Source organism: Anomaloglossus baeobatrachus, chromosome 5 (genome assembly GCF_048569485.1).
Source record: "Anomaloglossus baeobatrachus isolate aAnoBae1 chromosome 5, aAnoBae1.hap1, whole genome shotgun sequence".
Taxonomy (NCBI): domain Eukaryota; kingdom Metazoa; phylum Chordata; class Amphibia; order Anura; family Aromobatidae; genus Anomaloglossus; species Anomaloglossus baeobatrachus.
The window spans coordinates 210,183,858-210,206,235 of record NC_134357.1 but is presented as its reverse complement, the minus strand read 5'-3'; the positions used below and the strand labels follow the sequence as shown (position 1 = coordinate 210,206,235).

The following is a 22,378-nucleotide window of genomic DNA, read 5'->3' as shown; positions in this document are numbered from 1 at the left end:
AAAGGATTCGCCACAAAATATTGAAAATAAAAATATTTTGTTTGGGTTTGGTTTATTTGTCCAATTACTTTTGACCTCCTAAAATGTGGAGTGTTTGTAAAGAAATGTGTACAATTCCTACAATTTCTATCAGATATTTTTGTTCAAACCTTCAAATTAAACATTACAATCTGCACTTGAATTCTGTTGTAGAGGTTTCATTTCAAATCCAATGTGGTGGCATGCAGAGCCCAACTCGCGAAAATTGTGTCACTGTCCAAATATTTCTGGACCTAACTGTACATTAGATGCGACAGTTCTGGGACTGTACCCGGCTCTTCCTGATTTTCCCTGGTGCGTTGGCAAATCGGGGTAATAAGGAGTTAATGGCAGCCCATAGCTGCCACTAAATCCTAGATTAATCATGTCAGGCGTCTCCACGAGATACCTTCCATGATTAACCTGTAAGTTACAGTAAATAAACACACACACACCTGAAAAAATCATTTATTAGAAATAAAAAACACTAACAAATTCCCTCATCACCAATTTAATAAGCCCCAAAAAGCCCTCCATGTCCGGTGTAATCCAGGATGGTCCAGCGTCGCTTCCAGCTCTGCTGCATGAAGGTGACCGGAGCTGCAGCAGACACTGCCGCTCCTGTCAGCTCCATGCAGCTAATGAAGGGAATAGCGCGATCAGCTGAGCTGTCACTGAAGTTACTCGCTGTCACTAGATCCAGCGGTGGCCGCGGGTAACCTCAGTGACAGCTCAGCTGATCGCGCGGCTGTCTTCAGTTGCTGCGTGGAGCTGACAGGAGTGGCTGTGTATTCTGCAGCTCCGGTCACCTCCATGCAGCAGAGCTGGATGCGACGCTGGACCATCCTGGATTACGCCGGACATGGAGGGCTTTTTGGAGCTTATTAAATTGGTGATGAGGGAATTTGTTAGTGTTTTTTATTTCTAATAAATGATTTTTTCAGGTATGTGTGTGTTTATTTACTGTAACTTACAGGTTAATCATGGAAGGTATCTCGTGGAGATGCCTGACATGATTAATCTAGGATTTAGTGGCAGCTATGGGCTGCCATTAACTCCTTATTACCCCGATTTGCCAACGCACCAGGGCAAATCGGGAAGAGCCGGGTACAGTCTCAGAACTGTTGCATCTAATGTATGCGGCAATTCTGGGCGGCTGCTGACTGATATTGTTAGGCTGGGGGGCTCCCCATAACGTGGAGCTCCCCATCCTGAGAATACCAGCCTTCAGCCGTATGGCTTTATCTGGCTGGTATTAAAATTGGGGGGACCGCACGCCGTTTTTTTTAATTATTTAATTATTTATTTCACTGCACAGTATAGACCCACCCACCAGCTGCTGTGATTGGGTGCAGTGAGACACCTGTCACTCAGCGTGGGGGCGTGTCTCACTGCAACCAATCATAGGCGCCTGTGGGCGGGGAAAGCAGGGAATACGAGATTGTTTAATGAGCGGCCGGTTTTTTCAAAATAGTAAAAGCCGCCGCAGCAGTGTGAATGCCATACAGCGCCGCGCCGGGGATCGGGGAATGGGGAGTATGAGAGAGGAGGGGAAAATGACAGACAGACTGTGAGAGAGGGACAGAGATAGTGACGGACCGACAGAGAGAGAATAGAGACCGAGAGGGAGAGACCGACTGACAGAGAATAGTGATTGACAGACATTGTGAGACATCACTCATTTCCAGTGTTTTAGGAAACATGCGAGAAATGTATTTAGAAAATCGCATGTCACTAGGATGGTGTGAGTGCCGTCCCGTGACATCCTATTATTTACACGCTCCCACAGACTTGCATTGGAGAAACTCGCAGTAGAAACTCGCAGAAAAGCAGCATGCTGCAATTTTTTTCTCAGTCCGATTTGGACTGAGAAAAAAAATCGCAAATGCGAGCTGAATCATTCACTAACATGTGTCCGATTCCAATGCGAGATTTTCTCGCATTGCTCTACTGCGAGAAACTCGCAAGTGAGAAGCAGCCCTAAGGCGTAGTTTTGGGGCTCTGTTGCATTGATCAATTCAATAGCTAAATTTCTCTTTATTCATATGTTCATGGCAGTAATGCAGATTTCATTTTCATATTTTCATTCTTACATATAGCTATTGTATTTTTCATGTCAGTATTCACACAGCAGTTTCTGCTTTTCATATATTCCCCTTACTTAGTCACTGGTATGCATACCTTCTCTCCATATAGTATAAACCTGAACACTGCCATGAGGAATAAAGTTCATTTCCTCATGGCAGCCGGGTTCGATGTGCAGGGACCGGGCAGGTTTCAAACGCCATTAACCTGCAGATTAATTCCATATCTGAAGTTTAAGGCTATGTGCTCACGGTGCAGATTTACCACGGATTTTACCGCAGATTTGCTGCAGAAAATGTTTCTAACATTTCTGCAGACATTCCCCAGCAAAACCTATAGGTATAAAAAAATGCTGTGCGCACACTGCGTTTTTTCTACCTGCGGATTTACCTGCGGAATTTCCGTTGCGGAATTAATATGCATGTCACTTCTTTTCCACAGGTACCTGCTGTTTTTGCCATAAATAATGGTAAAAACCCGCAGGGATCAACCTGCGGAAAAAATGCAGCAAATCTTTCAGAGGGGCCTAAGGTGGGCTTTGCACGCTGCGAGATCGGTAACAATGTGTTACCGATGCTGCAGCGATAGTCCCGCCCCCGTCGCACGTTCGATATATAGTGAAAGTTGCCGTAGCGATTATTATCGCTACGGCAGCTTTACACGCACATACCTGCCGTGCGACGTCCCTCTGGCCGGCGACCCGCCTCCTTCCTTAGGGGGCGGGTCGTGCGGCGTCACAGTGACGTCACACGGCAGGCGGCCAATTGAAGTGGAGGGGCGGAGATGAGCAGGATGTAAACATCCCGCCCACCTCCGTCCTTCTCATTGCAGCCGGCGGCAGGTAAGGTGAAGGTTCCTCGCTCCTGCGGCTTCATACACAGCGATGTGTGCTGCCGCAGGAGCGAGGAACAACATCGCACCTGTCGCAGCACCGGCATTATGGAAATGTCGGCGGCTGCAGCGATGATACGATAACGACGCTTTTGCGGTCGTTCATCGTATCAAAAAGGATTTGCACGTTGCGATATCGACTGCGACGCCGGATGTGCGTCACTTTCGATTTGACCCCACCGACATCGCACGTGCAATGTCGCAACGTGCAAAGCCCGCCTAAGGCCCTGTGCGCACTAGAAAATGGAATTTTCTTAAGAAAATTCCGCACCCTCTGAAAGATTACCGCACCTACAGTAAAAAAAACCCGCAGCAAACCGCACCTGAAAACCGCATGCGGTATTACCGCAATTTGCTGCGGTTTTACGGAGGTTTTGCCGCAAATTTTCCGCAGGTTGTTCCCTGCGTTTTTTACCACCATTATCTATGGCAAAAAACGCAGGTACCTGCGGAAAAGTAGTGACATGCACATTCTTTTTGCTGCAGAAAGCAAGCAGCAAAATTTGTAGGTGAAAAAAAACGCAGGGTGCGCACAGCATTTTTTTTTTACCATAGGTTTTGCTGGGGAAGGACTGCAACAAGGTTATGAACATTTTCTGCAGCAAAACATGCAGCAAAGCCAAGGCAAAACCGCGGCAAAAAATACAGTGTGCGCACAGGGCCTTATAGGGTTTTCTCATATGACAGGCTCCTTGTAAGAGATCTGTAAACTCCTTTTGCACTATTAACTTCAGATGAGCTCCTGAACTGTTACTACTATGTCATGTAAAACTGTTGGAGGGTCTTCACCCCACTCCCTTTTGCCATCAGCCACAGATCGTCATGACGATTATCTGATCGGCCTGGAAGCTTGAGGTATTTATGACATGGGTGATGGTAGATCTACAGAAAACAAAAATGCAGAGAAAGACAGTCCTTTGTCTTATTGTGGGAAAAATTCCAAAGCAGTTTTTAAGCGCTACATTAATGCTAGAAAATGGAAAACATATTGCCAGAATCCCGGTGTCGTGCTGAACCCAGTGCACCTTCTTGCTTAATGGGGAGATCGCCAATATCACAACAAATTAGCATTGGCCAGTAAAATCGTGCTAGAGGCATGGTGTTTGATATCTATGTAAATGTAAAATCGAGATATAAAAAATGACGCTAATATCTTTCACCTGTGTGACCCAGGGGCAGAGATATGAAAAAAAACAGAATTAAGGAACTGTGTGAGCATCTCAAGCACAGCCCACAAGAGACTGTAAAATGATGTCACAGTCAAGGGGGGTAGCGAAGGCATAGGAGAGCCTGGCTACTTTCTGGGGGGAGGGTCAGTCAGTTTGGAGGGCATCAGAAAGAGGTGATGCTGTCTCTAATATCTTCTTCTCTAGGAGCCCCTCCACTCCCTAAGCAGACGTCACTTCTATGGCACAAGCTTAGTAAGTTTAATGTATATGTCTTTTATTTTAATGTAACTGTCTATACTGTATGTGTATTGTTCCCTTTTGTAAATCCTTGTATATTTTTTAAAACACTGCCTATTTTCGGATTAAATATATACAAATTTAATCGTTTCTTTCCTCATGCTTTATATACGAATCTAAAACCCCGAAGCGCCTTATGCTATCTGAAACTGGTCCCCAGCTACCCGTAGAAAGTCAGGGTGGTGGCAGCGTAATTGTTATTGCATAGAATTATTGAAGTGCTATCATTACGGGTACCGAGGTATATATATATTCCATTAGCGGGAATCGGTGATATATACATTTGCCCTTGCTGTGAGACCTCCAATATTTGGCCTTATCAGCTCAGCAGGCTCATCTTATGCATTGTCCTGCAGTACCAAAAGTGGCCTGAAGACAAGGGAGGCGCTAGAGAGTAGTCATGTGACAAATCAGCGAACAGCTGAGGGATTTCCGAGTGACTCCCTCGGCTGTTCATGACATAGTATAAAAGGAGTGTAAAGATCTCTTAAAGTTTTTACTTTGGATTCTCAACTTGGGAATATATTGCCGGGTCATTAACTTTGCTCAACCACCTTAAGTAAACTATGAAACTGGTTTCCTTACCACACCAGTGAGACATTTACTGGTCCTTATAGGGATTATGCAATTGGGGAACCATTGTTTTTCTTGTTTGTGTATATTAATTATGTGTTAGAGTCAGTTCAAAGGCAGGGAACTAGACTACTACAAGGAATAGAAGGCCTCCCATATGATGAGAGGTTGAAAAAGTTAGATATGTTTAGCTTAGAAAAAAGACGTCTCAGAGGAGATCTCATGAACATGTGTGGTTAATATAAAGGACTGGCACATGACTTATTTCTTCCAAAGACAATACTAAGGACCAGGGGGCATACACTGAGAGTGGAAGAAAAGCGATTCCGGCAGCTAAATAGGAAAGGATTCTTTACAGTTAGAGCAGTCAGACTGTGGAATGCCCTACCGCAAGAGGTAGTAATGGCTAATGGCAGATACTATAACAGCTTTTAAAAAAGGGCTGGATGATTTCCTCAGGACACAACATTGTTGGTTATAAATGACTTAGTGACCAAATGTAGAACTGGTGGAGGAAGGTTGAACCTAAGGGTCAACCTAAGTAACTATGTAACTATGAAAGAAGGTAACAACACAAGTGACCAATGTGTTAGTATTAGCCCTTACTGTAAACCTACATCATGTAATACTATTCTAGCTGCGGACTCCTGTCATCCATCACATACTATCAAAAATATTCCTATAGGAGAGCTGATTAGATTAAAAGAGAAATAGCTCTAATAAGAATACCTATAAAAAAGAACAAATACCTGCAAAAGATTGTCTGAAAGGGGTTACGGCAGCTGGATGCTTGAACGGGCTATTGCTGCAGTCGATGGGATAGACAGTAGGGACCTACTGAAAAATAAAAAGAGCAACAGGCAATCAAATTCCGCATCCAAAACCCAGCAACAAAGATTATTTTTTCTAACTCTTACAGTGCATAATATATTGATATCAGAAACACCATAAAAAAATATTTACCAATTTACCAACCAGGATCCTTATAAGATTCTCAGTGAGAATAGAATTCAATTTGTTGCACTCAAAGCACCTTCTTTGTATAATATTCTGTCTCTCAGCCTTTTTCAAGCGCAGACCACACATACTAGTGAAACCTGGTTAAAATTAAAAGGCTGTTTTAAATGTGGTGCGAATAAGTGCACATCTTGCAGCTATGCATAACTCAGACACCTTTATTAGTAACCATAATATAACTAAATATCCAATTAATCACTTCATCAAGTGCAGCAGTTCCTAAGGCCATGTGCCCACGGAAGCTTTTTGCTGCGGAGTTTGCCGCGGAAAACCTGCAGATTTTTCTGGATTTTCCAGATAAATCCGCAGGTTCTAGCATGTACAGGCACTCCCCATGTTACCCTATGGGACATGGGGAGTGTCTGTGTCCACGCTGCGCAAAGTGCGGCTGCGGAATCTCCTGCGGAGATCCCTCAGCCGCATCTAACTGCATGTCAATTATTCATGCGGATTTACTTGCGGAGATCCCGGCCCTCCGCTATGGAGATAGAGGCCGGGACGTCCGCAGGTAAATCGCGTGAATCTCCGCATGTTTCCCGTAGCTATTCCGCTGGAAACTCGCAGCTAAAAATAGCTGTGGCTGCCGGCGGGCACCTGCGGGAAACATGCGGCCGTACCTGCGAATATATCCGCAGGTACGAGCGCCCGTGGGCACATGGCTTATAGCCTGCATGGAATGCAAACTACAATACGTAGGTTGCACTATAGGACCTTTAAAAAGGGATATCTGCATAAACCTTTCAGATTCAGCTCATCCTGCTGCCCTTACACTGTCTGCAGCATCCAAACTTTTTTCCTGCATACACCAGGGAGACCTTAAACATTTTAGGTTCAAAGGGATAGAAAAGGTCACGGCACCTATCAGAGGTAGTGACTAGAGTTGAGCGCGGTTCGTGGTTCGTGGTTCTCCAGTTCGCGGCTCGAGTGATTTTGGGGGCTGTTCTAGATCGAACTAGAACTCGAGCTTTTTTGCAAAAGCTCGATAGTTCTAGATACGTGCGAGAACGGTTCTAGCAGCAAAAAACCCAGCTAATTCCTAGCTGGGTTTCCGCTGTAATAGTGTAAGTCACTCTGTGACTCACACTATTATGACATTTCAGTGTATAGTGTGCGGGAACAGCGCATTCAGATCACTGCTGCATGTATAATGGCGATCGCCATTTTTTTTTTTTCCTTGTCTTCCTTCCCTAAGCGCGCGCGTGTAGTGGGGAGGGCCAGCATGTCAGCCAATCCCAGACACACACACAGCTAAGTGGACTTTTAGCCAGAGAAGCAACGGCATGTGTGATAGGATGTCCATGTCACATGTCCCTGCATTATAAAAACGAGTATCTGCCCATCCGGACGCCATTATCTCTTCTGCGTCCTTGGTGTCAGACATCACTGGCGCAGCTCCTATCGCCGATACAGCTGTATTACGATCCATACACAGCGCTGGACAGCTTAGGGATAGCACTTTCAATCAGTCCTTTTAAGGGCTCATACCGGCAGGGTCAGAGCCATAGGTGACAGGTCCTGAAAACAGAGTTTAACAGCTACACAAGATGACAGCGTCTGTGTAGCTAAGGTCAGGGATTTCCTCGCTGCATTTCCCCATTAGGAGGGAAAGAAAGGCAGGCTTCCTTTCCTCTACCCAGAGACCCACAACCCTGCCACTGTACCCTCCTGCCCTTTGCACACTCCAACACCTGGTTACTAAGCCATTATACTAGCAAACACTGAGTGAACTTAGTGGCATCCTAAACGTGGCTATTGGACTTCTGTATAGTCCCAGTAGTGCAAAGATATTTGCAGCACGTCTGCCTGCATTGCACACTCCAACTCATTATAACTAAGCCATTATACTAGCAAACACTGAGTGAACCTAGTGGCATCCTAAACGTGGCTGTTGGACTTCTGTATAGTCCCACTAGTGCAAAGATATTTGCAGCACGTCTGCCTGCATTGCACACTCCAACTCATTATAACTAAGCCATTATACTAGCAAACACTGAGTGAACTTAGTGGCATCCTAAACGTGGCTATCGGACTTCTGTATAGTCCCACTAGTGCAAAGATATTTGCAGCACGTCTGCCTGCATTGCACACTTCAACTCATTATAACTAAGCCATTATACTAGCAAACACTGAGTGAACTTAGTGGCATCCTAAACGTGGCTATTTGACTTCTGTATAGTCCCACTAGTGCAAAGATATTTGCAGCACGTCTGCCTGCATTGCACACTCCAACTCATTATAACTAAGCCATTATACTAGCAAACACTGAGTGAACCTAGTGGCATCCTAAACGTGGCTGTTGGACTTCTGTATAGTCCCAGTAGTGCAAAGATATTTGCAGCACGTCTGCCTACATTGCACACTCCAACTCATTATAACTAAGCCATTATACTAGCAAACACTGAGTGAACCTAGTGGCATCCTAAACGTGGCTATTGGACTTCTGTATAGTCCCAGTAGTGCAAAGATATTTGCAGCACGTCTGCCTGCATTGCACACTCCAACTCATTATTGCTAAGCCATTATACTAGCAAACACTGAGTGAACTTAGAGGCATCCTAAACGTGGCTATTGGACTTCTGTATAGTCCCACTAGTGCAAAGATATTTGCAGCACGTCTGCCTGCATTGCACACTCAAACTCATTATAACTAAGCCATTATACTAGCAAACACTGAGTGAACCTAGTGGCATCCTAAACGTGGCTGTTGGACTTCTGTATAGTCCCACTAGTGCAAAGATATTTGCAGCACGTCTGCCCGCATTGCACACTCAAACTCATTATAACTAAGCCATTATACTAGCAAACACTGAGTGAACTTAGTGGCATCCTAAACGTGGCTATTGGACTTCTGTATAGTCCCACTAGTGCAAAGATATTTGCAGCACGTCTGCCTGCATTGCACACTCCAACTCATTATAACTAAGCCATTATACTAGCAAACACTGAGTGAACCTAGTGGCATCCTAAACGTGGCTGTTGGACTTCTGTATAGTCCCAGTAGTGCACAGATATTTGCAGCACGTCTGCCTGCATTGCACACTCCAACTCATTATAACTAAGCCATTATACTAGCAAACACTGAGTGAACCTAGTGGCATCCTAAACGTGGCTGTTGGACCTCTGTATAGTCCCAGTAGTGCACAGATATTTGCAGCACGTCTGCCTGCATTGCACACTCCAACTCATTATAACTAAGCCATTATACTAGCAAACACTGAGTGAACCTAGTGGCATCCTAAACGTGGCTGTTGGACTTCTGTATAGTCCCAGTAGTGCAAAGATATTTGCAGCACGTCTGCCTGCATTGCACACTCCAACTCATTATAACTAAGCCATTATACTAGCAAACACTGAGTGAACTTAGTGGCATCCTAAACGTGGCTGTTGGACTTCTGTATAGTCCCAGTAGTGCAAAGATATTTGCAGCACGTCTGCCTGCATTGCACACTCCAACTCATTATAACTAAGCCATTATACTAGCAATTTATGCTGCCAGTTTAAGGGTCGTAGTTGCATTGTCAGGGATATTTATTCTATATTATTCTGCTGTTAATAAAGCTAGACCACCGCTGCAATCTACACCACCTCTCAATTTTTACTACCACATTTTCAGTGCACAATCTTGTCGCAATCAACATGAGTGGCAAAATGACAGATGCTGGTGGAAAGGGGAAGAGGCGTGGTGGAAAAGGAAAAAAAGGGTTTGTCAGTGGGGAAGGTGGCAAAGCTCCATTATCATCTGCTGAAGATAGACCATCTACCAGCAAAAGTAAGATGTCTACTACTTACCGTGGACAATCCGATGTGCTCCCTTTTTTACGGACACGAACAACCGGAACAAAGGTAGATGATGGCCAAAAAAGGAAAATGCTTGAATGGATCTCAAGTGGTCCAACAAGTGCCCTCTCAGCCACTTCAAGTACCGCATCCAAAAAACACCAGTCCTCTGAGTTGTCATCCCAATCAAACTTGCTTTCTCCCAGCTCTGAAGTCTCCATCAGCCCTGCACAGTATGGTGGAACTGAGATGGCTGAGTCTGCAGAGCTGTTCAGTCACACTATAGCCTGGGAATCAGAAGTCTGCTCCCAAGCTACAGTGAGTACAGAACAGGAAATGGTCTGCAGTGATGCCCAGAACCTTTGTGACTCTGATTCAGGCCGTGAGGACCAAGTTTCTGAGCATAATGTTGACCCTTTGTCACAAACTGTAACACCTGTGGTTATAGACAATGACGAACATACTGATGACGATGAGACGCAGATACCAGATTGGGATGACAACTTAAATTTTCGGTCAGGGCCAGAAGAGGCTCGGTCTGAGGGGGAGGGGAGTGCAAACACAACAATTGATGATGAAGTTCTAGATCCCACCTACTGTCAACCCCCAGTCAGGCACTCGAGGAGGTCAACAGAGGCGGTGGAGGAGGATGCAACCGACGACGAAGTTACCTTGCGCCTTCCTGGACAGAGTCGGAGCACTGGTAGTACGTCTACAACTGCATCATCAGCCACCACTCTGCCTCTGAACACTAGTCGGGGGGGCTCAGCAGGTCGCATGCCCTCTAAGCCTTGCCTAGCCTGGTCCTTTTTTGACATAGAAAAAGATCGCCCAAATTATGTGATGTGTAAAATTTGTCGTGATTCTGTTAGTAGAGGTCAAAACCTCAGCAGTTTGACAACTTCTTCCATGAATCGTCACATGAATAAATATCATAGGTCCCGGTGGGAAGCTCACCGTGCTGCAATGCGGCCTAGCGGAGCGAACCATCCAGGGCCTGCCCCTTCCAGTGCATCCGCGCGCTCTTCATCTTCTAGGACTGTGGGGACAGCTGTCACATCTGGTTTTCCAAGCACAACTTCCACCACTGTAATGGCAACAGGCAGTTTGCTTGGTAGGTCGTCAGTTGGTTTGGAAGGGGAAACAAGTGAGTGTGTACAGCTCTCTCAGACATCAATAGCACCAACGTTGGATGAAGGCAACATCATGTCTCCGCCTGCACTTTCCTCACAAACCTGCATTTTTCCAGGGACACCCTACTCAACACCGTCTACACACAGCAGCCAGATCTCTGTCCCTCAGATGTGGTCAAATAAAAGGCCATTTCCTGCGACCCATGACAAAGCTAAGAGGTTGACTCTATCCCTCTGTAAGCTCTTGGCTACTGAAATGCTGCCTTTCCGCGTAGTGGACACACAGGATTTTAGAGACCTTATGTCTGTCGCTGTGCCCCAGTACCAGATGCCTAGTCGCCACTACTTCTCTAAGAAAGGTGTGCCCGCGCTACACCAGCATGTCGCACCCAACATCACCGCTTCCTTGAGAAACTCTGTGTGTGAACGGGTGCATTTCACCACCGATACTTGGAGAAGTAAGCATGGACAGGGACGTTACATGTGGCTGACTGGGCACTGGGTAACTATGGTGATAGATGGTGAAGGGTCTGCTGCACAAGTCTTGCCGTCCCCACAACTTGTGTGTCAATCCTCTGTCTGTACAAGTTCCGACACTGCTTCTGCCTCCTCCACCTCATCTGGGTCCTCCACCTCTGCCCCAAGCCTGCCTGGTCAGGCCACCAGCGTTCTCACTGCGCAGAAGGAATCACGCACGCCTCATTACTATGCTGGCAGCAGAGCGCAACGGCATCAGGCGGTCTTTAGCTTGACATGTCTTGGGAATAGGAGTCACACAGCTGAGGAGTTGTGGTCAGCTCTGCGGTCCGAGTTTAATAAATGGTTGTCTCCACTCAACCTGCAGCCTGGTAAGGCCGTGTGCGACAATGCTGCAAACCTGGGTGCGGCCCTTCGCCTGGGCAAGGTGACACACGTGCCTTGTATGGCTCACGTGTTGAACCTTGTTGTCCAGCAATTCTTAACACACTATCCCGGCCTAGATGGCCTTCTGACCAGGGCACGAAAACTGTCTGCTCACTTCCGCCATTCAACCGCCACAGCTGAGTGACTTGCATCTCTCCAGAAGTCTTTCGGCCTGCTGGTTCATCGCCTGAAATGCGATGTGGCGACACGCTGGAATTCGACTCTCCACATGTTACAGCGACTGTGGCAGCACCGCCGAGCCCTGGTGCAATACGTCATGATGTATAGCCTGGGCCAATGAGATGCAGAGGTGGGGCAGATCACCCTGATGGAGTGGTCTCAGATCAAGGACCTATGCACCCTTCTGCACAGTTTCGACATGGCGACGAATATGTTTAGCGCTGACAATGCCATTATCAGCATGACAATTCCAGTCATTTACATGCTGGAGCACACGCTAAACACTATTCGGAGTCAGGGGGTGGGACAACAGGAAGGGGAGGAACTACAGGAGGATTCATATGCGCAAGGGACAACAACATCACCAAGGTCCAGACGTTCATCATCACCAACGCAGCAGGCATGGGACCATGGGGGACAGGGATCAACAAGGGCACATAGTAGCAGGCAAAATGTTGAGGAAGGTGCAGGAGAACATGAAGAAATGAAGGACGAACTGTCCATGGACATGGAAGACTCAGCAGATGAGGGAGACCTTGGTCAAATTTCAGTTGAAAGAGGTTGGGTGGAGATGTCAGAGGAAGAAAGAACGGGTAGCACCTCTATGCCACAAACACAGCGTGGACTTGGTCCGCATGGCTGCGCAAGACACATGAGTGCCTTCTTGTTGCACTACCTCCAACATGACCCTCGTATTGTCAAAATTAGAAGTGAAGATGACTACTGGATTGCCACACTATTAGATCCCCGGTACAAGTCCAAATTTTGTGACATAATTCCAGCCATAGAAAGGGACGCACGTATACAGGAGTATCAGCAGAAGCTGTTACTCGATCTTAGCTCGGCTTTTCCACCAAACAACCGTGCAGGTGCAGGGAGTGATTCTCCCAGTTGTAACTTGACAAACATGGGACAGTTTCGTCATCTTCAACAGTCTACCCGTACCAGTAGGACTGTATCTGGTGCTGGTAACAGCAATTTTATGGAATCTTTTCATAATTTTTTTAGACCCTCCTTTGCAAGGCCACCAGAGACAACAAGTCTGACACAAAGTCAACGGCTGGAGAGGATGATACAGGAGTATCTCCAAATGAACATCGATGCCATGACTTTGCAAATGGAGCCTTGCTCATTTTGGGCTTCAAATCTAGAAAAATGGCCAGAGCTCTCCAGTTACGCCTTGGAGATTTTGTCGTGTCCAGCTGCCAGCGTTATCTCTGAACGTGTCTTCAGTGCTGCTGAGTGTGTGCTGACAGATAAGCGCACGCGTCTGTCCAGTGACAATGTGGACAGACTAACGTTCATCAAAATGAACAAGTCATGGATCCACCAGGAATTTACTACCCCTGTGTCATCCTGGGGAGAGTAAATGCTTGTGGATTTAGAATGTGCTTGATGCAAATTTAGCTGTGAAGTGTACAACTAGGGCACAAGTGCTGCCACTGAATGGGTGGGTGTGTGTGGGGCACAATTTTTGGAAAAAAAGGGAGACTCCGCTTGGAGTAACCCTTGCTTGCTGTGTTTTTTAAAAATGATCCAAGATGAACAGAGCTGGGATCAGGAAAGAGTTTGCTACCTACCCCGGTGTCATCCTGGGAACGGTTAAGTATGGCGTATTTTTGATTGTGCTTGATGCAAATCTACCTGTGAAGTGCACAACTAGGGCACAAGTGCTGCCACTGAAGGGGTGGGTGTGTGTGTGGCCCAATTTTTGGAAAAAAGGGAGACTCCGCATGGAGTAACCCTTGCTTACATTGTTTTTAAAAGAAGCCAAGATGAACAGAGCTGGGATCAGGAAAGACTTTGCTACCTACCCCGGGGTCATCCTGGGAACGGTTAAGTATGGCGTATTTTTGAATGTGCTTGATGCAAATCTAGCTGTGAAGTGTACAACTAGGGCACAAGTGCTGCCACTGAATGGGTGGGTGTGTGTGGGGCCCAATTTTTGGAAAAAAGGGAGACTCTGCTTGGAGTAACCCTTGCTTACATTGTTTTTAAAAGAAGCCAAGATGAACAGAGCTGGGATCAGGAAAGACTTTGCTACCTACCCCGGTGTCATCCTGGGGATGATTAAGAATAGCGTATTTTTGAATGTGCTTGATGGAAATCTAGCTGTGAAGTGTACAACTGGGGCACAAGTGCTGCCACTGAAGGGGTGGGTGTGTGTGTGGCCCAATTTTTGGAAAAAAGGGAGACTCCGCATGGAGTAACCCTTGCTTACATTGTTTTTAAAAGAAGCCAAGATGAACAGAGCTGGGATCAGGAAAGACTTTGCTACCTACCCCGGTGTCATCCTGGGGATGATTAAGAATAGCGTATTTTTGAATGTGCTTGATGCAAATCTAGCTGTGAAGTGTACAACTGGGGCACAACTGCTGCCACTGAAGGGGTGGGTGTGTGTGGGGCCCAATTTTTGGAAAAAAGGGAGACTCCGCTTGGAGTAACCCTTGCTTACATTGTTTTTTAAAAGAAGCCAAGATGAACAGAGCTGGGATCAGGAAAGACTTTGCTACCTACCCCGGGGTCATCCTGGGAACGGTTAAGTATGGCGTATTTTTGATTGTGCTTGATCTACCTGTGAAGTGTACAACTAGGGCACAAGCGCTGCCACTGAAGGGGTGGGTGTGTGTGTGGCCCAATTTTTGGAAAAAAGGGAGACTCCACTTGGAGTAACCCTTGCTTACATTGTTTTTAAAAGAAGCCAAGATGAACAGAGCTGAGATCAGGAAAGACTTTGCTACCTACCCCGGGGTCATCCTGGGAACGGTTAAGTATGGCGTATTTTTGAATGTGCTTGATGCAAATCTAGCTGTGAAGTGTACAACTAGGGCACAAGTGCTGCCACTGAATGGGTGGGTGTGTGTGGGGACCAATTTTTGGAAAAAAGGGAGACTCCGCTTGGAGTAACCCTTGCTTACATTGTTTTTAAAAGAAGCCAAGATGAACAGAGCTGGGATCAGGAAAGAGTTTGCTACCTACCCCGGTGTCATCCTGGGGATGATTAAGAATAGCGTATTTTTGAATGTGCTTGATGCAAATCTAGCTGTGAAGTGTACAACTGGGGCACAACTGCTGCCACTGAAGGGGTGGGTGTGTGTGGGGCCCAATTTTTGGAAAAAAGGGAGACTCCGCTTGGAGTAACCCTTGCTTACATTGTTTTTTAAAAGAAGCCAAGATGAACAGAGCTGGGATCAGGAAAGACTTTGCTACCTACCCCGGGGTCATCCTGGGAACGGTTAAGTATGGCGTATTTTTGATTGTGCTTGATGCAAATCTACCTGTGAAGTGCACAACTAGGGCACAAGTGCTGCCACTGAAGGGGTGGGTGTGTGTGTGGCCCAATTTTTGGAAAAAAGGGAGACTCCGCATGGAGTAACCCTTGCTTACATTGTTTTTAAAAGAAGCCAAGATGAACAGAGCTGGGATCAGGAAAGACTTTGCTACCTACCCCGGGGTCATCCTGGGAACGGTTAAGTATGGCGTATTTTTGAATGTGCTTGATGCAAATCTAGCTGTGAAGTGTACAACTAGGGCACAAGTGCTGCCACTGAATGGGTGGGTGTGTGTGGGGCACAATTTTTGGAAAAAAGGGAGACTCCGCTTGGAGTAACCCTTGCTTACATTGTTTTTAAAAGAAGCCAAGATGAACAAGTCATGGTTCAGCAAAGACTTTGCTACCTACCCCGGGGTCATCCTAGGAACGGTTAAGAATGGCGTATTTTTGAATGTGCTTGATGCAAATCTAGCTGTGAAGTGTACAACTAGGGCACAAGTGCTGCCACTGAATGGGTGGGTGTGTGTGGGGCCCAATTTTTGGAAAAAAGGGAGACTCCGCTTGGAGTAACCCTTGCTTACATTGTTTTTAAAAGAAGCCAAGATGAACAGAGCTGGGATCAGGAAAGAGTTTGCTACCTACCCCGGTGTCATCCTGGGGATGATTAAGAATAGCGTATTTTTGAATGTGCTTGATGCAAATCTAGCTGTGAAGTGTACAACTGGGGCACAACTGCTGCCACTGAAGGGGTGGGTGTGTGTGGGGCCCAATTTTTGGAAAAAAGGGAGACTCCGCTTGGAGTAACCCTTGCTTACATTGTTTTTTAAAAGAAGCCAAGATGAACAGAGCTGGGATCAGGAAAGACTTTGCTACCTACCCCGGGGTCATCCTGGGAACGGTTAAGTATGGCGTATTTTTGATTGTGCTTGATGCAAATCTACCTGTGAAGTGTACAACTAGGGCACAAGCGCTGCCACTGAAGGGGTGGGTGTGTGTGTGGCCCAATTTTTGGAAAAAAGGGAGACTCCACTTGGAGTAACCCTTGCTTACATTGTTTTTTAAAGAAGCCAAGATGAACAGAGCTGGGATCAGGAAAGACTTTGCTACCTACCCCGGGGTCATCCTGGGAACGGTTAAGTATGGCGTATTTTTGAATGTGCTTGATGCAAATCTAGATGTGAAGTGTACAACTGGGGCACAAGTGCTGCCACTGAATGGGTGGGTGTGTGTGTGGCCCAATTTTTGGAGAAAAGGGAGACTCCGCTTGGAGTAACCCTTGCTTACATTGTTTTTAAAAGAAGCCAAGATGAGCAAGTCATGGTTCAGCAAAGACTTTGCTATCTACCCCGGGGTCATCCTGGGAACGGTTAAGAATGGCGTATTTTTGAATGTGCTTGATGCAAATCTAGCTGTGAAGTGTACAACTAGGGCACAAGTGCTGCCACTGAATGGGTGGGTGTGTGTGGGGCACAATTTTTGGAAAAAAGGGAGACTCCGCTTGGAGTAACCCTTGCTTACATTGTTTTTAAAAGAAGCCAAGATGAACAGAGCTGGGATCAGGAAAGACTTTGCTACGTAACCCGGGGTCATCCTGGGAACGGTTAAGTATGGCGTATTTTTGATTGTGCTTGATGTAAATCTACCCTTGAAGTGTACAACTGGGGCACAAGTGCTGCCAATGAAGGGGTGGGTGTGTGTGTGGCCCAATTTTTGGAAAAAAGGGAGACTCCGCTTGGAGTCACCTTGCGGTGTTTTACATGATTTTAGAAGGGCGTGCCATGCCTATATCTGTGTCTCGTCCTCTTTTTCCTCGTTACGCTCTTTTGTTTTCACATGAGAATTTGTTCTTGTCACTTTCCCATGTGTTTGTGTTGTGTTGTGAGTTGTTTGTCACTTTTTGGACACCTTTGAGGGTGTTTTCTAGGTGCTTTTATGTGTTTGTGAATACCTGCCATTGTTTCCTATGCAGTTCGAGTTCGATTCGTCGAACGTTCGACGAACCGAACTCGAACGGGAGCTCCGTTCGGCGAACCGACCTCGAGCCGAACCGCGACCGGTTCGCTCATCTCTAGTAGTGACCACAGAACAAAATTACTAAATATGGAATCAAAGTGGATTTTCACCTTAGGCACTACAACTCTAGATGGGCTAAATAATAGTCAGGACCTGATAAGGATTTATTGAGATATTATTGTTCTGTTTGATGTCACACACTTCTGTAAAAATATATATATTTTTTTTTTTTCATAAAAAAAACTTTATTTCTTCCCTTTTTACTAAACAATTTTTTTGTCTGCTGTTCTATCAATGTATTATTTTTTTGAATGTTCTATTCTGATACTTTTTTTGTAGAATTTTTTTTTTTCATCATAACTACTGGGTATTCATGAATGGCTTATTAGAGCCTCGGGGACTATCACTTCTTTAGGATACCACACTCCCTTGTTTAAATACCAACTCCCTCTGTGACATTATCTCCGGTTTGCTTTTTTTTCTCTGTGTGGATTGATTTTAACTTTGTATGACCTCAGAAGAAGGCTCCTCAGCCGAAATGCATAGTCATTAATTAATAATTTTTGACACTGTCAGATTATTCCGCTACTGCTATGTTTTCAATTTTAAATATTTTTCAATAACTGTTATTTTACTTTTTTGCATGCTCGCTGGACTTTCTTTTTTCCTTTGGTGGGTGCTTTAAATTTGCAGCATGTCAATTTCTCTTGTGGGTACGCTGAGTTTTTTTTGTATGTTTCCACTATGGAAACACATAAAAAAACGCATGTAAGGTGCACGTAAGAATAACAATAAAGTTTTTTCAAAGCCAAGTATAATAATAAAGCAGCATTGTTTAACAACTTCATGACCCTAGATGTACAGGTATGTCCAATTTGTCAGGGACTTCCTGATTTCGGACATGCCAATACTTCCTTGCGATTGTGGAAGGAGCTGTGCCCCCGTGATTGCTACCAAGGGACTCGGCTTTCCTGACAGCCAAGCTCCAGCTCTTACAGCTAGGTACAGTCTCCAATCCATCCCTGGCTGTTAAAATTTCTCAATGACAAGATTGAGATCGATTGCAACACTTAGGGCATTTGAAGATAGGCCTTGCTCCCTCTCCCCTCCAATCAGTGCCACCGCAAGGGCCCCAGTATCGTCATGGTGACCCAACATTGTCATGATGATTTCCTGGTCACCCAGCTATGGGACATCTCCGGGATCATGCCAGGAGCATGACAGCTACACTGTCAAAGCAAATCAAAGCAGAAAAAGGTAATGTCCCATATCGGGACTAAGTAAAAAAGGGAAAAAGACGTTAAAAAAGTAAAAATATAAATAAAATAAAATCAGAAAATAAAGAACAAAAAAATAAAAAGGAATTATTGCAATAAATAGTTATATTTGTGTAAAAAAATAAAACAAAAAAAGTACACATACTTGGTATCAATACATCCGTAACAACCAAATATATAAAACTGTCACACTAATTATTCCCTTCAGTAAACACCGTAAAAAAACATAGCAGAACTATGTCTTTTCATCTTATAGCTGACAAAAAATTGAAATAAAACACAATCAAAAAGTTATATATAAATAAAAATAGCCCAACTGAAAATGTCACAATAAAACAAGCTGCCATATAGCTCCATCAGCAAAAAAATAAAAAAGCTATAGCTCTCAGAATACAGCAATGCAAACACTTTTTTTTTCTATAAAATAGATTTTATGGTGTAAAAGTGGCAAAAAAACTACCATATATAAAAGTGGTATTGTGCTGGAATTGTACTGACCTGAAGAATAAAGCTTTCCTATCACTTTTACAACATGGTAAACAGCGTAAGGCTGGAGTCACATTTGCAAAAGACTAGCGTGAGTCTCGCTTCACATCACCTGACACGGCCTGATACTCTCCGGACAGGAGCATCTCAGCTGCATGGAAATACATGCAGCCGACCTGCTCCTGTCAGGAGAGTATGTAGCCGTGCCGGGTGATGCAATACGAGACTCGTGCGAGTCTCTCACAAATGTGACTCTGGCCTAAGAAAAGAAAAATTCCTGAATTGCTGTTACATTTTGGTTATGCCTCACAAAAAGCAAAATAGAAAGTTATCAATAATTATTATGTGGCCCAAAATGGTACCAATAAAAACTTCAACTCAACCTGCAAAAAAACAAGCAATAGCATGAAAAATAGCAGAAAAATAAAAAAAAATACTATAGCTTGAAAGTTCAGTGATGCAGAAATCTTTATTAGGTAAAAAAAGTGTTTTTAGTGTAATAGTCATGAAACCTAAAAAAATAATATAAATCTGGTATCTCTGTAATCGTACTGACTTAAGAAATACGCTGCTCTATCACTTATATCGCAAGATAAATGGCGTAAAAAATATATAAAGCCAATTCTTCAACTTCTATTAGTTTGTTCATTCTGCTTCCCAAAGATCATAGAATGTATTTTTCCTGCACTCTACGTTGAGCGCTTACACTGGGGATTATGTATAAATCTCTGAAAAATATGATTCAGACAAAATTCCCAATGGAGAATTCACTTTAATGAGGCAGAGAGAGTCACTTTGAAGTCCCATCTGGTATGTGCTCTGGCGGTGTCCATCTTCTTACTCGTCTTTTTAGGCATGCACAAAAGTGCAGTCATCAACAGTTTTGTGCACCTTTGAAAAGACACTACTGAACACAGGCCAAACAGTCTGGAGTAGCTCTGCTGCCTCACTAAGGGGTACTTTGCACGCTGCGACATCGCAGGCCGATGCTGCGATGCCGAGCGCGATAGTACCCGCCCCCGTCGCAGCAGCGATTTCCTTGTGATAGCTGCCGTAGCGAACATTATCGCTACGGCAGCTTCACATGGACTCACCTGTCCTGCGACCGTCGCTCTGGCCAGCGACCCGCCTCCTTGTTAAGGGGGCGGGTCGTGCGGCGTCATAGCGACGTCACACGCCAGGCGGCCAATCGGAGCGGAGGGGCGGAGATGAGTGGGATGTAAACATCCCACCCATCTCCTTCCTTCCGCATATCCTACGGAAGCCGCAGTGACGCCGGTAGGAGATGTTCCTCGCTCCTGCGGCTTCACACACAGCGATGTGTGCTGCCGCAGGAGTGAGGAACAACATCGGACTGTCGCATCAGCGTAATCATGGATTACGCCGACGCTGCACCGATGATACGATTACGACGCTTTTGTGCTCATTAATCGTATCATCGAGCCTTTACACACTACGATGTCGCATGCGATGCCGGAAGTGCGTCATTTTCAATTTGACCCCACCGACATCGCACCTGCGATGTCGTAGTGTGCAAAGCCCGCCTAAGAGTATGGATCTGATGGAAGCTTCAATGAAAACCCTAATGTAATTGCTCAGCATACACCATAGGTTCAATGTGTACTGATCAAAAATGTTCTGTACCCAAATCGCCACCAAATAGCATTCAACTCAACCCACTAAAATACAAGTCCTCACTCAGGTTCATCATCTGTTAAAAATATAGGGGGTTTCCATTTTGCTTGTAGGACAAAGGCTCTTGAAAAATGCTAACCCCCTCAAAAAAGAAATCCAGTGAAATCTGAACTCCAAAATCCAAATGCCACCCTCCCTTTTGAGCTCCATATTGTGCCTAAATCACAGTTAGGCTATATGTGCACGCTGCAGTTTTAACTGCAGACAAACTGCAACCAACACTGCACTTTGTCATAAAGAGCCTGGAAATTTGAAAAAAAAAAAACTTGTAATGATGGTGCATTTTACAGCGATTTTGCCACATTTTTGCCGTGCTTTTGGTAATGCGTTTTTTAAAGGAAAAACAAAATATGATCAAATAGGATAATTGATAGCTAGAATAGATAGAAAAAATAGTAAGAATAGCCAGATAGATAGAAAGAAAACAGTAGATAAAAAGAAAGAACATATAGAATAGATAAGAAAGAACAAATAGAATAGATAATAAGAAATAAAAGAATAGTTCGATAAGAGGAATAGCTAGCTTGGCCAGCTGTTTTTTTAATTTTTTGTAGGGTAAAAAAATGAGGTGGGGTCCCCCCCATTTTTCATATCCAGCACAGCAACTGCAGGCTGCACCTCTCAACTGTCTGCTGTACCTTGGTTGGTTATAAAAAAAGAGGGGATCCCACGCTTTTTTTTTAATTATTTGATTTATTTTAAAAAAATAAATAAATAAAATAGGCACACCCTGACAAAGGCACGCCGAAACGCGTGTAGGGTTTGGGAGTTGACGCCGACACATCTGCTATTGTTATGGCCTCAGGTAACTATTCTTAGCATGATCCATTGATTCTAGTTACATTATTTATACCTCAACAGTAATCTCCTCTGCCTTGATCATCTGCATGATGGTTTTTATACATCCTATTGAATCTGGATCTATAAATATTATTTAGCATTAATTGTAATTAGATTTTGGTCGCTACTTATTTATAATTTTTATGAATTGCTAACTTATGGAGTTTATATATCAATTGTTCAGCTAATTATTTATTTATTTTTCACTGTTGCACCTTCATTGTTATTGCATTATACTCTGTGGATATATTCCATTGCATATTGATGCTACTATAATTATTTATTACACTGTTTTTGCACTTTATATTGTAATATTTATATGTAGCCATCAATTAGCCTAATTAATTATATACCATTTTATCTGATACTACCATCTAGTGGCCCATATTCTTTTTGCACCTTAAATAATTTATTTCATGATATATATTGATACCTTATGTATGTATGGTGTTCAATTGCTGTGTCGGACCCATTCTCCTTTTTGTTGTCATTTTCCTTGATGCATTTTTTTAATAATGGATTAATAAAATTATGTAATTTTTTTATTGCTGTTTGTGGCTATTATGTGAATCGGGTTTCATGGATTATTTATAATAGAACACCTTTATGTTTATGGGGTTAATCATTAGAGATGAGCGAACCGGTCGCGGTTCGGCTCGAGGTCGGTTCGCCGAACGGGAGTCCCGTTCGAGTTCGGTTCGTCGAACGTTCGACAAACCGAACTCGAACCAATAGGCTATAATGGGAGGC

At 44.5% G+C, this 22,378-nt stretch overlaps 1 protein-coding gene across 3 annotated transcripts in view; it reads right to left on the bottom strand.

Moving 5' to 3' along the window:
- Nucleotides 1-22,378, bottom strand: part of LRRC18 (leucine rich repeat containing 18) — a 150,332-nt gene that overhangs the window by 84,772 nt on the left and 43,182 nt on the right. For all 3 annotated transcript variants that reach the window (XM_075347328.1, XM_075347330.1, XM_075347329.1), the window contains exon 2: nt 5,783-5,870. The gene's annotated coding sequence lies outside the window, so the exon portion shown is untranslated. The remainder of the gene's footprint in view (nt 1-5,782; nt 5,871-22,378) is intronic.